This window comes from Corythoichthys intestinalis, chromosome 2 (genome assembly GCF_030265065.1).
Source record: "Corythoichthys intestinalis isolate RoL2023-P3 chromosome 2, ASM3026506v1, whole genome shotgun sequence".
In the NCBI taxonomy this organism is placed as follows: Eukaryota; Metazoa; Chordata; class Actinopteri; order Syngnathiformes; family Syngnathidae; genus Corythoichthys; species Corythoichthys intestinalis.
The window spans coordinates 67,935,598-67,953,551 of NC_080396.1; positions in this window are offsets into that span (position 1 = coordinate 67,935,598).

Genomic DNA, 17,954 nt, shown 5'->3' on the forward strand with positions numbered 1-17,954 from the left:
AAATCGAACTTAATATTTGGTACAGAAACCTTTGTTTGCTATTACAGATACCAAACGTTTCCTGTAGTCCTTGACAAGGTTTGCCCACACTGCAGCAGGGATTTTGGCCCACTCCTCCATGCAAATCTTCTCCAAAGCCTTCAGGTTTCGGGGCTGCTGCCGGGCAACACAGACTTTCAGCTTCCTCCATAGATTTTCTATCGGGTTCACATCTGGGCTTCTGACTCAACAAGACATGGAAAAACTTATGCATGCATTCATTTTCAGCAGATTGGACTACTGCAACGGTATATTTACAGGTCTTGATAAAAAATCAGTCAGGAAGCTGCAGCTAGTACAGAATGCTGCAGCCAGAGTCCTCACAAATACAAGGAAGCTGGACCACATTACACCGGTTTTGAAATCGCTACACTGGCTTACAGTGAGCCAAAGGATAGACTATAAAATACTACTGCTCGTCTACAAAACACTTAATGGCCTTGGACCAAAATACATGCTTGACTTGTTAGATTCCTATGAGACATCTAGACCCCTAAGGTCGTCTGGAACGGGTCTTCTGCATGTTCCAAGAACAAGAACCAAGCAGGGTGAGGCAGCATTTAGTTATTAATCTCCTCACCTCTGGAACAAGTTACCCGAACGTCTGAAGTATGCTCAAACTGTTAGCTCCTTTAAATCAGGGCTAAAAACGCTTTTGTTTAGCACTGCATATCCGTAACTGTCTATATATATATTTATATCTACCTGCCTTCTATTCCTCTTGTGCTTATCTCTATTGCTGATTTCAATGATTATTATTAGTAGTAGTTTTTGCTTTATGTTTATTTTTGTTTTATTTTTATTTATTTATTTTTAATCTGTGATTAAATGCAATCTTTTGTCTTGGTTTTTACGTTGTGTTGATTTAATTGTGATTTTTATGGTCTTCATGTGATGTAAAGCACTTTGAATTGCCTTGTGTTGAATTGTGCTATATAAATAAATTTGCCTTGAAATTTGCCTTGCCTTGCCTGGTGACTGGCTAGGCCACTCCAGGACCTTAAGATGCTTCTTACGGAGCCACTCTTTAGTTGCCTTGGCTGTGTGCTTTGGGTGGTTGTCATGCTGGAAGACCCAGCCACGACCCATCTTCAGGGCTCTCACTGAAGGAAGGAGGTTGTCAGCCAAGATCTGGCGATACATAGCCCCATCTATCCTCCCCTCAATACGGTGCAGTCGTCCTGTACCCTTGGCAGAGAAGAAGCCCCAAAAAATGATGTTTCCTCCTCAATGTTTCACGGTTGGGATGGTGTTCTTGGGGTTGTACTCATCCTACTTTTTCCTCCAAACACGATTAGCCGAGTTTAGACCAACAAGTTCAATTTTGGTCTCATCCGACCACATGACCTTCTCCCATTGCTCCTCTGGATCATCCAGATGGTCAGTGGCAAACTTCAGACGTGTCTGGACATGCACTGGCTTCAGCAGCGGGACCTTGCGTGCGCTGTAGGATTTTAATCCATGACGGCGTAATGTGTTTCCGATCGTTTTCTTCGAGACTGTGGTTCCAGCTCTCTTCAGGTCATTGACCAGGTCCTGCCGTGTAGTTCTGGGCTGATCCCTCACCTTCCTCATGATCAGTGATGCCCCACGAGGTGAGATCTTGCATGGAGCCCCAGAACGAGGCAGATTGACCGTCAACTTGAACTTCTTCCATTTTCTAATAATCGCTCCAACAGTTGTTACCTTCTCACCAAGCTGCTTGCTTATTTTCCTGTAGCCCATCCCAGCCTTGTGCAGGGGTATTATTTTATCCCTGATGTCCTTACACAGCTCTTTGGTCTTTGCCATTGTGGAGAGGTCGGAGTTTGTTTGTTTGAGCATGTGAACAGGTGTCTTTTATACAGGTAACAAGTTCAAACAGGTGCAGTTACTTCCGGTAATGAGTGGAGAACAGGAGGGGTTCTTAAAAAAGAACTAAGAGCCGAAATATTTACTAGTTGGTAATGTATCAAATACTTATTTCATGCAGTTAAATACAAATTTATTATTTAAAAATTATACAATGTGATTTTCTGGATTTTTGTATTAGATTCCGTCCCTCACAGTTGAAGAGAACTTATATACAAATTACAGACCTCTACATGGCTTGCAAGTGGGAAAACCAGAAAAATCGGCAGTGTATCAAATACTTGTTCTCCCCACTGTACATACATACAGAGACCTGAGTCAATATTCAAAGAAAGAGAAACTTGACCACTCGGTTTGATTTAAAACTGTACAGAATGGAAAAAACTAGCAATAAAAGTTATTGCACTGTAAACAGAAGCTTAACAAGCTCAAAACTTTATGGCGGCTTGCAAGCAACTATCAGGTGCATACTATAGGTGCACTGTTCACACTGTTGGTTTTTATCGGTCATAATCTTGTTCACCTGCCTAATCTTGCTTGTACTCGCGTTGCTGCCTCTAGTGCTCAATGACAAAGAAACTATCAATTCACAATGAGAAAAAAAGAAAACAAACAAATGTAACAAGTAACTCAGGCAATAGTTTGAAAAGTAGTGGAGTAAAGAGCACCTATACGTGCTGTAATATACTGTATAGTGAAGTTGAAGTAAAAAGTACCATTTTATATTTGTACAAAAGTAAAGTACAGATACACAAAAAAAGCACAGTAACGAAGTAAAAAACTAAAATCCATATTAAAAACATCCACTGATGTCGATAGACTACCGATTTGACTGGGAGGGCTAGCAGAGATCATTCACCGTCAACAGCAGCCAATGGGTTAGGTATAATGTAGCATGGTCATAGCAAGTGTATCCTGTTAGAGTGACTTCCTGCCACCAAATTGCCATTTCACTGTATGAATCTTTCTCTCAGTCTTGAACGCTTCTTCGCACAGTTGCGCAGGGCATGAAAATAGAGCCCCACATTGTGTCAGAACAAACCTTTAGAAGTAATACCACTGAAGCATGAGCGCAGCCTTGGGGATAAAACCCCTCCCCCAGTACACACAATCATGCATGTCCAAAGCCACATGTACAGCAGGCCTACATCCATTTGTATGATTTTTTTTTTAAAACCTGTCACTTTCCATTGGTTTTCTCAAAATATAAAGGGGACTTTCTCAAATTGGCTGATCTTGTTTGAGCAGCTCAGGTGGGCTACAGTAACACTGCGCACTACTATTTTTGGCAGAATTCAAATACCCACTTTTTTGTTCGATTAATCGATTTCGAACCGGAACCGCCTTTTTGGTTAAAACGATGTTAATAATGTTAAAACGATGTTAATAATGTTGAAATCTGTATGTTCGATTGTCAAAACCACACCATTTTGGTTTATCTAAGTCGCCATAGTTTCTTATGCATTTCCGTTTCCTCCCACGACATCGCGTCATCTTATCAACAAGAACAACAACTACCATGGCTACCGGCGATTGTGCTACTTTTGCCTAGCCAACCTTGGACACAAATATCATAACGCTATGAGTAAGTGTGTTTTCTCATGGTGTACTTAAAGTATTGTTATATATGTAAAAGGACTGCAGTGGATTGTCAAATAAAACATGCAGCCTTGAAACCTTCCTCATTTACTTCGTCTGCACACGTTCCTGTACAAGACAACGACAGACAGTGATGTAGCGCCACGTCTGGCTGAGTGTATATTGCGTTAGACCACAAGTATGAAAGTTCATACGTGTACGTGTCTGTCCCTTTGTCTAGTTTTCCTGTTAAAAATGCTGCTACTAGATTACAGCAACTAAAAGCATGCCATGTTGTTTTTTGTTTTAATACAACAACATGCTTTGGCAAAATGCCTAGGTCTACATTTAAAAATTAAATTAGTATGCACACTGTTCATTGGCTTATTGATGTGTTTGCGCAAACCACGCATGCGTAGAAAGGAGCAACCTCATATGTTACATCATCGCCCACACGGTTTACCTCTGAACCGGAAACTCATTACTTGCCGGCAGCATTTTTCAAAATTACTACACCGTCTAGACTGTCAATATTTTGAGATCACTGTTTTTTTCGTAAACGTAATTGAACGCATCTCGCAGGAGCGAGAGTAAAGGGAGAGCACGCTCGGCTTTTACAAGCAGTCGCTTAGTTGTGATTGAAATAAGTCTGATATTGTTACTTGGGATGTTACAATCGATCCTCAGTTGCGCTCTCACCACTTGGAAGACAACAAATGGAAGCATATGGTGTGGCGCTGCGTATATTTCCTGGAAGCTGCAACCAGGAGTGCTTGCGCGTGTGCATAACAGTGGCGATCCTGGAAGTGGCGACAATCTGGACAGGCAGATATGTCATGGAAAAAAACGGACCGCGGGCCTCTTTGAGGGTACCATGCAGGACACTTTTCGGGGTTTAATTTTTCCTCTACGCATTTTTATATATTCATGTTCTGTTGGCATTGAGTTGGGAGGGGCCAGCCCCGCAGCTAGGTGATGGGAGACAACGGGGGAGACGAGCTCTGTAAAAAACGCTCATCTCTGCGTCATCCACGATGGGAGGACCACAAATGGGCACTGAATTGAAGCCTATTATTACAACATAGTTTCAAGGTTCAAGAAAAAATGTGTGGAAAAGAAAAGAAGAGCAGGATTGCCATGTCGTGATCGTCCGCCTCCATTGTTTACGATGCTGTCATGCCGCACTATAAATGGTGACTGCATGATATCACTTCCTTAGTATCCGTTTGTTGTACGGAGACGACAGTCCATATTAAGCGGCATGCAATATTACCTGCCTACATTATCCGTCTAACAACTAACGGATAATAGGCATACTAGTGTAGCCGACATGCCGTATAGTCCAACTAATTACACGTTTAAGGCCATTATCCGTCCTAGTGTAGAAGTAGCCATAGTGAGTGGCACCATGACTGTACATAGTCGGGAAATTCATGACCCGCGTGAGTGTTCTGTTAAGGGCAAGGCAAGGAAAATTTATTTGTAGAGCACAATTCAACACAAGGCAATTCAAAGTACGTTACATCACATGAAGAACTACAAGCAGAGATGTAATGATTCTTAGAAATCACATTAAATGAGAAAGAAAGTTAAAAACAAAGACAATTACAGGAATATATACATAAAAACCACATTAAATCATCAGGAAAATAAAAAATTGAAATCAGAAATAGAAATAAAACGAAAAAATTAATAAAAAGCAAATAACTTGAAATCTGAAATATATAGACAGTTATGAATCTACTGTGTAAAACAGTAGCGTTTGTAGCTCTGATAACAGTTTGAGCACACTTCAGACACTCAGGTAACTTGTTCCAGAGGTGAGGAGCAGGGGTGAAAGTGGGCCAGAAATTCAGGGGCGGAACAGTGCTTTGATCCCGAAAATATGACGGCAACTGTCAAACCTCCATGTTAATAAAAAAAAAACTTCCATGCTGCCACATAAGCATCTCCAAGAAGAAAACAATTTACTAACGTCAGATTTACGTACACAAGTGTTAACAACATAGTGCTTGTGTAGCGTCATATGTTTCCACTGATATTTATTATTTATTTATTCCACTGAGAGCACGGCGTTCTCTCAGTGTGTGTCTGATGAGTCGTGTCGATGACTTGATGTGTGCATGCGCTCAGCTAACCACCCTCCCTGGCCTGGAGTCCTGTTGTCCGTTCATTGGGTAACATACTGACATGTGATCAGCATGGATAGTTAGCTCTGATTGGTTCAAATGCACGTTTTCTCGGACAACAAAAACGAAAAAAAGAACAAGCTCGTTGAATTAATGCAATAAAAAAAGCAATGTAACGGAAAATTGATCAGATCTTTAAGAGAAAGGAAAGAGTTGAAGAGACTTACTTTCTCTGATGGGGAGGTTCAGAACATGCCTGACCCCAGAAATAATGAACAGAACATTAGGATTTTTTTCCAATTTAAAAGCTTTATGTGGTCCTTAAACATAATAAAACATTTTGAATGTTCTTTTTAATTAATTTGTATATATATTAGGGCTGTCAAACGATTAAAATTTTTAATCGAGTTAATTACAGCTTAAAAATTAATTAATCGTAATTAATCGCAATTAATCGCAATTCAAACCATCTATAAAATATGCCATATTTTTCTGTAAATTATATATATACTCTGTGAAATAAATTGTTGGAATGGAAAGATAAGACACAAGATGGATATATACATTCAACATACGGTATATAAGGACTGTAGTGGGCATTTCACTCTACTGTCATTTAAATCTGTCTATGCTGTCCTCACTCTGAAGCGTCTACTTTTTCCAAAGTTAGACAGCTAGTGAACGACGCCTTAATAATCAGACTTCTTCCTTTTTCATCTGATCTATTAATAAAATGGCCTCATGGCCATTGTTCTCTTTAGACCGTAGTGAAACTACAAAAAAAAAGTACACAAGCATTGCATTAGCAACAACGTTAGCTTAGCACGCTATACAGGTTCACTAAACATAAACAAAAAGCGTCTCATACAAAAAATTAACATTTCGCTTACTAACATAATATGTACATTCTTTACAACAACCATACTTACGGACAAATCTTGTCCAAGGATCATATAAGCATAACATTACAACGTAGGCGTCAGCCCGAGATGTCATGCAGCCATATTGAACTGGCAAGAAAGCAATAAACCATGTCGCAAAGCGACCACAAGAGTTCGCTGTTAGACAGCACAAAAAACCTTGCTGTAAAACTTACCAAAAGGCAGAATACTGTCTGACATGGGACAGTGTGGGACATGTGCGTTAATTGCGTCAAATATTTTAACGTGATTAATTAAAAAAATTAATTACCGCGCGTTAACGCGATAATTTTGACAGCCCTAATATATATATATAAATCTTCTTAAATTGAAACATAAATGATACATTAACCATTACACACAGTTCTCATGGTCAAACAAGTATAACTAAGGAAGGATGTCAAGGCAACAAGTTGTGGGCTTTAATTTTGACACAATTTCTGTTATAGTGGTTGCAGTTCAAGAGGCTAAACTGACTTGGGGGATGGTTTGGGAAGCATTTAGTGTAACAATTGTTGATCTGGTTGTGCACACCGTCTGTCTACAATCTGTCATACTTTGTTTGCAAACAATGCTGCCAAATCATTACAGGACACCTCAGATGGCATTTCCTGAGGTACTAATGCTTGTGGATTTGTCAGTTTGTTAACAACAGAAAATAGTGTGTGGGTGTTGTTGATGTTTCTACTAATGATCTCTGAAAAATATGACTGCCTTGCATTCTTCAGGTCCTGGTTGTATTTACAAAGACTGTCTTTGTAGATGTCATTAAAAAACAACAACAACAACAAAAAACCTGGTGTTGGTTTTTTCGCTTCCTGCATTCTGCTCATCTGCAATCTTGCTTTTGACATAAAGTTATATAGTTCGGCTTACTGAAGGGAAGCTAAATTCATTTGTTAAATCTCGTAATCATCGCAATACATTTTATTCGAATGCTCATTTTTTAACATTTAAATAACAAAGCCGCAGGTTGGCAACCCATGCTGTACACAGAAATATTAATTGAAACTACTTAAAGGTACCTCACGGTGTTTAATCAGCAAAAAAAAGTTGTCTTCAATTATTATTATTTTTCTGATGGGACAACGATGTGTCATTTTTAAAAACTGGATGACTGGAAAAGTTAGAACGATTACGCGTTGATGTAAAAAGACCAGAAACCTTTTTCCTTTAACAGGCCACCATACCCTTAAAATGTACTTTGTGCCGACAACATGAAATTGTTGCATACTAACATTTTTTTTTTTTTTTTTGTCAACGGGCAGTCATATAGGCAGCATATCATAATCCCAGTAACTTCACACCATAGGACTTCATGGCTCAGGAGTCTCTCTGTTGGTTCTTCTCGCCTTTCCCCCACAGACTTGTTAACGTGTCCTTGAAGAAGGATAAACCTTTTTTGCCCGTTTCTTTGACATCTCTCTAAATTCCTCACTGTGGGAATAAAAGGTGATTATAAGACTTTTCCTCCTTTCATACGTATCGCAAATTCTGTTTGTTTTAGTCAGATAGTGATTAGGTCAATCAAGAATAAAGCTGTAGTGCAATCTCTGTCTTTCTGGTTAATCTTGTGTACCATTGACCAGTGCTCACACATGAAACTTACTCATGACACATGACTATAGGATACATTTAACCCAAAGATTGTTAAGTGTCATATATTTCCTTCTTCCTTTTTTACGATCTACCCAGCCTCCTTTTGTTGTATGAGCTTTGGTATTCCTTTGATTTGCAAGAAATCTTATCAGGTACTCGGCTACAGTCTGCTATCCAAACGACATGAATGTAATGGCTGAACGTTTGACATTCCTCAGCTATCACAGTCGCTCTCAGGATACAGACAGTGTTGACTCGTGGCCGTCTTATCACATTAGCACAACAACAATACATTGACGCGCGTTCTGATAAATGTCATCTTGTCTGCGTAAAGATGGATTCCTCTTTGTCTGTCTCTCTGCAAGTGTAATTATTTCCTAACTCTTGATTCTACTTGGAGGAGATAAGCATAGTATTGTATTAACTATTGCAGAAACATTAAAAAATATCATATTTAGGTCATTGCCTATGCTGTCATTTCAATGCAGCTGGAGCCAACCCATACTCACCCCTGACATGGTGGTCTAACAAAACAGAGATTTTTAACTCGTACATAAGAATCCAAAATATTGTAAGTCACTGAGCCATCTGGGGTCGGTCGCGGAGCGCTTGTAAAAAATGTAAACACAACAACTAAAAAATGAACCGACATGCGACCTTTAAAGGTTAGGAGCTGCACGCTATGAAGGATTTGGATGTCCCTCTGCTCGATGAAGATGTGAAATATCTATGGACAGTTGTTTTACTCATGACATGTGCTCCTTGACAATAATTTTTAAAAAATACATATTTCTGTAGTTTTGACTTGACAACTGTGACAACATTTTTTTAGTTCAAAACTAGAATATGGAATCTGTCTTTAGACCAGAGGTGTCCAAACTGGTCCTTAAGGGCCGCTGTGGGTCCTAGTTTTGTTCCTACTGATCGAGCACAGATTGTTTACCCAATGAGGTTTCTGCTATAACAGCAGCACCTGACTACAATCACCTGATTACACATGTAAGAACCCAGATTGGTGCAAAGGTGTCTTCCTGTTTTGTTGGAAAGAAATCCAGCACCTAATGCAGCCCTATGTGGAATAGTTTGGAGAACCCTGCTTTACAGTAGACTGTTCAATCACATATGGTTATCGTTGCAAAGTGTATGGAAGCAAATTTGCTATCCTCTGTACAATTGTTTCTCCTTGATGTAACTTGTGACAGATTTTTTTTGTGACGGAATTAACGTTTTCTAAAACGGAATTAACGTTTTCTAAATACAGTGATACCTCTACTTACAAAATTATTAGGTTCTGGAAGTAGTTTCGTAAATTGAAAATTCTGTAAATAGAGACGTGTTTTCCATGTAAATGCCCAAAAAACTGTTCCAAGCCACCCAAAATTCAGACATAAATCTTTTATAATGCATAAAAATGCATCAAAACAAGTATCAAATACAAATTCCATTTAGATTATTGCACAATATTGCTATTGCCTAGCATCTTCCTGGCATCCATTGTCTATGAGGGACCTCTATTATATGTGTACGTGTGTTTCCCAGCGTCCTCTTCATTCGCGCCTCGTGTTCGACAGCTTTACATGATTGTATTAACTTTTATTCTTTATTCTTGTTTTTTTACATTATGCGCAACTCTCATTTTGTTGTCATTGTGAAATATTCTAATTTAAAGTCTGACATGGGAGGTGGGACGAGTCCATGTAAAACCTTGCACATTAGACATTAAGCTTTATGAAAGATTATGTCTGAACTTTGGGGTACTTGGAACAGATTAGGACATTTACATGGAAAACGTTTCTTTATTTCTGGCATTTTCAGTTTACGAAACTACTTTCAGAACGACTTAATTTTGTAAGTAGAGGTACCACTGTAATATATATTTAATACATCATTTTTGAGTTATGGTGCTCAATGCAATAGATATATGAATTTTATATGTATACACTATTGGGACCGTGTCTTAAACCAATCACATTCCAAATTCAACAGAGTATGCCATGGCAACCTTTTTATGTACTGTATGTCTTCTAATTAGTGGGTCAGACCAAGTCCTACTTGAACACATCTGTAGCAATCTCAATCCGCATACATTTGGTTTTATGAGGAATATCATCTATTTTTCTCATGTTTATCAATAACTCCTAATTCAGAAGAGCTTAAGGTGATGTACGTGCCACAGATGAGTGCAGTTATATTGTGTTATTGTTTAGTATTGATGGTTACCATGATTGCGATGAATGTGATCATTGCGGTACTTAGGAGATGCATTAAGATGGGTAACTCTCCACTGGGGGCCCAGGTACTAAATGCATGGACAACCACTGGCCAATACATATTTATGGTATTAATAAAATGGAATTTTACCACAACGGTAGGAGGAGAAAAACATTTTTCACGATTCTGCTATAAAAGCTTGCTGTCCTAGTTTGTGATACAGCTTTTACAGTATGTGTGTTTGCATTTAGATGATGGAGATAAAAATTGAATGACCACGCTGCTGAGTTATGGACACAATTATAACCATTTCTGGATATCAAATCATGCGTGAAGGTAGGTTTGCACAGGCCAAGAATGACACATGTTTGTCACTGACATGTTTGATAGAAACTAATGAACTAGCCAAGACAAGTGATCTGTGCCGTTTTGACATTAAGCTTTTCCTGGATGGATCGAAGCCTGCAGCATAGAGGGTGAGCCAGTCGTGGATCAGGAACCTGACGGAAGGATGACTTTAGACGGAGCACATTTTCGTCTCCAACCTTCTGAGAGTTAGGAGAAAATGGACGCCGCGCTGCGTATCTCATTACTACGCCAGCACATCATCTATCAGACATGGCAGTGCGGACAAATAAAAACACTCAGATGAGGCTGTCTCTTATAAGAGAGATACAGCAATAGAAAAGCAGACATAGGGCTGACGGGGGTTTGCAACTTTATGCTGCCTGCTTACTGATTAGCTATCCACACTGACATATAGATCACATTCCTTCACATCCCCTGCCAGCGCACATACATACAAAATAGTGAGCAGTGCCACAGCTGCACTGACATCATAACTCCTATCTGCGTTGGGAAATGGGGGGCATATATTGGGCTCAGCTGGCTGGAAGGAGACAATCTCCAGTGTGCCATCATGTGGTTCAGTCTCAAAACCACTATGTTGTCTATTCGTATGCCTGCAGTCATTTGGGGTGTTTATTGATCAAAAAATAGGGTTAACAGATCAATTCATTCCATCCTTAGTGTGAAAGATTATGCAGCACTCTCATTTTGTGCATCAGATGTTTTAATCCTGTATAGGACAGGTAACTATTTTTGGTCATTAAAAAAACAAACAAACAAAAAAAAAAAACCGTGGTCTTACAATAATGATATTAACATTTCATATAGTACAAGGGTGGCTTACATGACTCAAAATGTGATATCCACATAGGTGGATGCCAGGCTTTAATAATACCAATTATATATTATGTTTTTGTAATACTATTATTAAATATTATTATTACCTAATATTTTACCTAATAATATAAATTTATATTCATTTTCTTTTCTTTTAATATATACATTTTCTTTATTTTATTTTTTTAGTATATGTTTTATATTATATTTATATATTTTTTCAAATTATTTTTTATGTATTTTATTATTTATTATATATATTATTTATTTATTTTTGATTTACTTTTATATACTATATTAAATAATATAATACCTGAGATATTACCTAATATTGTTATCAAAAAAATATTTTTTAAATGAATAAATATAATTATAAATTAATAAAAACAGTAATACACTCTAGTTATGTACCCCAATTCCACTTTAAACTTGATAAATAATAAAATAGCATTAATGACAAATAACATTAAAAAAATATATATTAGAAAGAGAATTTAAAATGAATTTTAAAAAATTACATTAATAAATAGAATAACAGCCATTTTATCTTTTGAAAATAAATAATAAAATATTTACTTTTTTTTCTTTGTTTTTGTTTTTTTCATTGAAAAATAAAAAAGAATATTTGCAAACTCATTGCCTGCTACTGACAATGACAGACGTTCAATTCATTTAAACCGGGAGTACTGGCCGTGAATGCTTTTCATGCCACTGACAACTCTAGACGTCCAAATCATTTTCACTCTGAGGACTGGCAGTGATCATTCACTGCCAGCCTCTCCCAGTCAAAAAGAATTGTATGTCCATAGCAATCAATGGCAGCCAATGAGTAAATGACTTTCATATAAAAAGTTAACATTCCAGTAAAACAAGCTGGCATCATAAAACCAAGTCATTTTTAACCATGGACTCAGATGCTTTGATGCCTTCTGTTGTGATGGCGATATTATTATTCTTCTCCTGATCATTAGTTCAGGTCTGCATGTGTACTATTTGCAGCATGGGGGCATTCATGCACATGTGAAATGGTGTATGAATGTGTGTCAAATGTGCTGTGTATACTAAGCAGTTTATGTCATCTGCTCTGCATATTTCCTCACTCCCAGCGTTGTAGTAAGTGAGGCATGTTTGTGAATCGTTCATTTTGGGAATACAGCTAAACCAAGACTCATTGTGTGCAAAGTACTAAATTGTTGTCTATGAAGCACAACCAATCAAAACCCCTTCACTCACTATCCTCCACCGTTCACCTTCACTATATCTGAACTTCGTCATGCAGATGCACTCACTTTGATGTCCCTGTGCCCAGTTTGGCACACCCGGAGGGCACGTCAAGAGTGAGTGCTCTTCTAGCGCTTTAATTAGACAGCCATGTTTGGCATTGGGGAGTACTAGGGGGAAGGGAAATCAAAGCTGGGGCACAAGCGGTGCCTGAATTGGGGGTTGTTGTGGTTAGGCTTTATGCCATTCCGTCATGTACCTTCATCTAAATCCTGCTCAATGTTTACTGATCCGTGGCATGTTTTCCATTTTATGTCTGGGTAGAAATTACATTGGATGGCATGATACGCCAACTCCCTGATAGTCCACACTTTTGTGATATGACTCAAGCAACAAAGCAAAATATGTGACGACTTAATACACTTGAATAATCTAACCATCTCACTTTTGGCTCGGATAGCGACAGTCAAATTGAAAATATTACCACAAATAAATTATTTGTTTTCAATGATCCCCTTTAAACCCCCTCAAAATGGTTTCAAGACCTAGACTCAACCGTCACAAAATTCTACTTTAAGACCAAGAAACACAGAATTAGCCTTGCCAACTTGCAGAGAAATAAACCAGCCATGCGCCCAATTTCCAACACTATTATGTAGCAAATCAAATACAATACCTAATTAAGTGGTTACAGCTTAACACTGAACAGTCATGGCTAGAATTAGAGCAAACAGACTGCAATCGAATACAACTGGCCAACCTCCCCTTTATTAGTTCCAATATCAGGCAACATAGCTGCTTCAAGAATGCAATGATAGCATGTACCTTGAAAGCCTGGTGTAGTAGAAAGCCTTGTACTAAAGTGATACCTTAGTTAGCTAGTGCAGCTCATTCATCATATGCAGGTGAACTTTATTTTTTTACCTAAAATAGTTCTACAATATAAACACCACATGCTAATCTAATTAATAACACATTTTCAAAGAGTAATGACCCTAGCCCCAAATACATTAAAGGAGAACACTCAATGGATAAACTCAAATTGAACTATTTTAATGTGGTCAACAACGCATTTAAAGGGTTCCTCGACCTTAAATTCATGTAGGGTCTAATAAACCACAATTGTTATCTTGTACTAAAATATGTTGTTAGAAACACGTAAAATGTTAAATCAATGGCAAAATTTTACAATATTTAGCACATGTTTTGACCAAGTTGGCGCCATGTTTTGTGGGCTCGGAATGATGACGTAAATGGGATGTTTCCAAATGTGTAGCGTGCACAACAATTGCGTATTGCTGCCTAAACCCGCGAAGTAAAATGCCACAATGTGCTGCTTTTGGATGCAATTTCCAAACAAATGGAAACAAGGGGAGTGACGTGAGTCTTCATAGATTTCCTGTTGACAAGAAGAGGAGAAAGGTTTGGGAAAATGCCGGCAGACTGGCAAAACTTCCCAAGGACCCAAGGCATTGCTCTTGCCATTTTTCTCCTACAGCGTTTGAGGCTTTTAGTCTATGACAACTTATGAAACAGCTCATCGGAGCGGCTGGATACAAGCGAAGACTAAAACCAAATGCTGTTCCAACTATTTTCCCTCACAAGAAGCCTCCTCGTGCCTCGGATATCGAGTGAAGTGGGCAATAAAGCGCCAAAGACAAGACACTCTGGCCGCTATCTTAAGCAGCCAAGCCGCTTCTGTCGCTACAGCTGTAGGCGAACCTTCGGGCATACCACTAGTCACAGAGGAAGCTAATAATTCACTTCTACTGTCAGTTCATCAGACAGTAAGCGTGTCTGTTCAGTATTCACCTAATATGAGTGATGCTGCTACTCAAACTGATCCAAACACGTCCGATGCAATGGTACAGTGGCCAGCTGATGCGCGCCGAGCACTTAATATGGACCACCCTTACGTAGCTAAACGTGAGTTGGATAAGACATGGAGGACACTCGATCAGATGACAAATTTAATGAGGACGTATAAGACATGGAGGACACTCGATCAGATGACGAATTTAATGAGGACAGCCACGACACGACCCCGAACCTGACTATCACATGTGTGCATTCATAGTTCTATTACCTTCAGTGAGAGTTTATAATGTCAATAGTCATGAAAATAAAAATGCACGAATGACAAGGTGTGTTCAAACTTTTGGACAACGACGACGACAGCTCTGGATGCTAACAATCTACATAATTATACTGGGATAAGTTTGATCACGCAACAGCTTACCTTGAAGATCTGCTGACAAAAAAACGAAGTTCTCAAAAGCATACACTATCTCTTCGTTGTCATTGAGAAGCACTTCCCGCGAGTACATCCCCAGTTTTGCCCAAATCTTGTCTTATCTGGTATTTCCTGCTCTGCATTTTGCCTTTGCTGCTCGTCTTGTGAACGACCGACAGTGCTGTCCTGCTCTTCACTTTTCTGATCTGGTTCAAATTGGAAGGGCAGAACCGACGACGTGTTGGGGTAGCTAATGAGTGACATGCTGGAAGTTCGGCAATGGGCGTCAATGGTGACGTCACCGCACTGCGACGTCAACAGGAATGGCGACCTATCACTTAAAATAATTCTATAAATTTTATTAAAACGAAAACATTAAGAGGGGTTTTAATATCAAAATATTATAACTCGTACTAACATATATCTTTTAAGAATTACTTGAAGATTCTTAAAGATGGAGGAACCCTTTAAGACGCAGTAGTAGTAGTATATATACAGTGCCTTGCAAAAGTATTCGGCCCCCTTGAACCTTGCAACCTTTCGCCACATTTCAGGCTTCAAACATAAAGATATAAAATTTTAATTTTTTGTCAAGAATCAACAACAAGTGGGACACAATCGTGAAGTGGAACAAAATTTATTGGATAATTTAAACTTTTTTAACAAATAAAAAACTGAAAAGTGGGGCGTGCGATATTATTCGGCCCCCTTGCGTTCATACTTTGTAGCGCCACCTTTTGCTCCAATTACAGCTGCAAGTCGCTTGGGGTATGTTTCTATCAGTTTTGCACATCGAGAGACTGACATTCTTGCCCATTCTTCCTTGCAAAACAGCTCGAGCTCAGTGAGGTTGGATGGAGAGTGTTTGTGAACAGCAGTCTTCAGCTCTTTCCACAGATTCTCGATTGGATTCAGGTCTGGACTTTGACTTGGCCATTCTAACACCTGGATACGTTTATTTTTTAACCATTCCATTGTAGATTTGGCTTTATGTTTTGGATCATTGTCCTGTTGGAAGATAAATCTCTGTCCCAGTCTCAGGTCTTGTGCAGATACCAACAGGTTTTCTTCCAGAATGTTCCTGTATTTGGCAGCATCCATCTTCCCGTCAATTTTAACCATCTTCCCTGTCCTTGCTGAAGAAAAGCAGGCCCAAACCATGATGCTGCCACCACCATGTTTGACAGTGGGGATGGTGTGTTCAGGGTGATGAGCTGTGTTGCTTTTACGCCAAACATATCGTTTTGCATTGTGGCCAAAAAGTTCAATTTTGGTTTCATCAGACCAGAGCACCTTCTTCCACGTGTTTGGTGTGTCTCCCAGGTGGCTTGTGGCAAACTTTAAACAAGACTTTTTATGGATATCTTTGAGAAATGGCTTTCATCTTGCCTCTCTTCCATAAAGGCCAGATTTGTGCAGTGTACGACTAATTGTTGTCCTATGGACAGACTCTCCCACCTCAGCTGTAGATCTCTGCAGTTCATCCAGAGTGATCATGGGCCTCTTGGCTGCATCTCTGATCAGTTTTCTCCTTGTTTGAGAAGAAAGTTTGGAAGGACGGCTGGGTCTTGGTAGATTTGCAGTGGTCTGATGCTCCTTCCATTTCAATATGATGGCTTGCACAGTGCTCCTTGAGATGTTTAAAGCTTGGGAAATCTTTTTGTATCCAAATCCGGCTTTAAACTTCTCCACAACAGTATCTCGGACCTACCTGGTGTGTTCCTTGGTTTTCATAATGCTCTCTGCACTTTAAACAGAACCCTGAGACTATCACAGAGCACGTGCATTTATACGGAGACTTGATTACACAAAGGTAGATTCTATTTATCATCATCGGTCATTTAGGACAACATTGGATCATTCAGAGATCCTCACTGAACTTCTGGAGTGAGTTTGCTGCACTGAAAGTAAAGGGACCGAATAATATTGCACGCCCCACTTTTCAGTTTTTTATTTGTTAAAAAAGTTTAAATTATCCAATAAATGTTGTTCCACTTCACGATTGTGTCCCACTTGTTGTTGATTCTTGACAAAAAAATTAAATTTCATATCTTTATGTTTGAAGCCTGAAATGTGGCGAAAGGTTGCAAGATTCAAGGAGGCCGAATACTTTTGCAAGGCACTGTATGTGTATATATATATATATTTTTTTAACCTGTCCTGTTCAGCTGCCTGACACAGGGAATGGAAATCTGAGTGTCCGATTGGTCTAAACAGTTTTAATGTATCACATGGGAGTGTGACATACCCCTCCCCAATCTGGTTATTTATATATATACTGTATATCAATGGAAAAATTGTTATTGTTGTTATGGCATTCCTTCGCAGGCAAGACAGAATCCTTATTCTATGTTCAGCATTCTAGCAAAAGTTTCCCATTGTTGTTCGTAGCAGTCCAATTCATTTTTTTGTTTTGCAGATATTCTCTCTAATGTTATAAATTCAATGATTAGATTTAGCCATTGGCCCGTGTTAATATTTTGTATGTTTTTCCAATATAGCATTATTGTTATTTGGGGGGGGGCTATCATTAGATTTGCCAGTAATGGACGGGCTTGATTATTTGAGATATACACCGTATTCAGATCGCCCAGCAGACAAAGATTTGGGTTTCTTTGTTACCTGCAACCAGAACTGCTGTACATGTATACATTGCCAAAAAGCATGCAAGTATGTATATGGAGTATCTTTGTTACAGTTTGTACATTTATTGGATTGGAAAAACCCCATTTTGTACATATTAGACTGAGTAATATGCCATCTGTGCAGTATTTTAAACTCTATAAGTTGCAGATTCGTATGGTTAGTCATTGCAAATGTATTTTAATAAATGTGGGACCAATAATTATCATCTAATGTCACCGAAAGGTCATTGCTCCATTTTCGATAGGTAAACAGGTAGTTGTTTCATGAGAACGATTGATACACTTTTGAAAGTATTTTTTGTTTTTGTTTAGGATGGATGTTTACTATTTTATTTACAAAAGT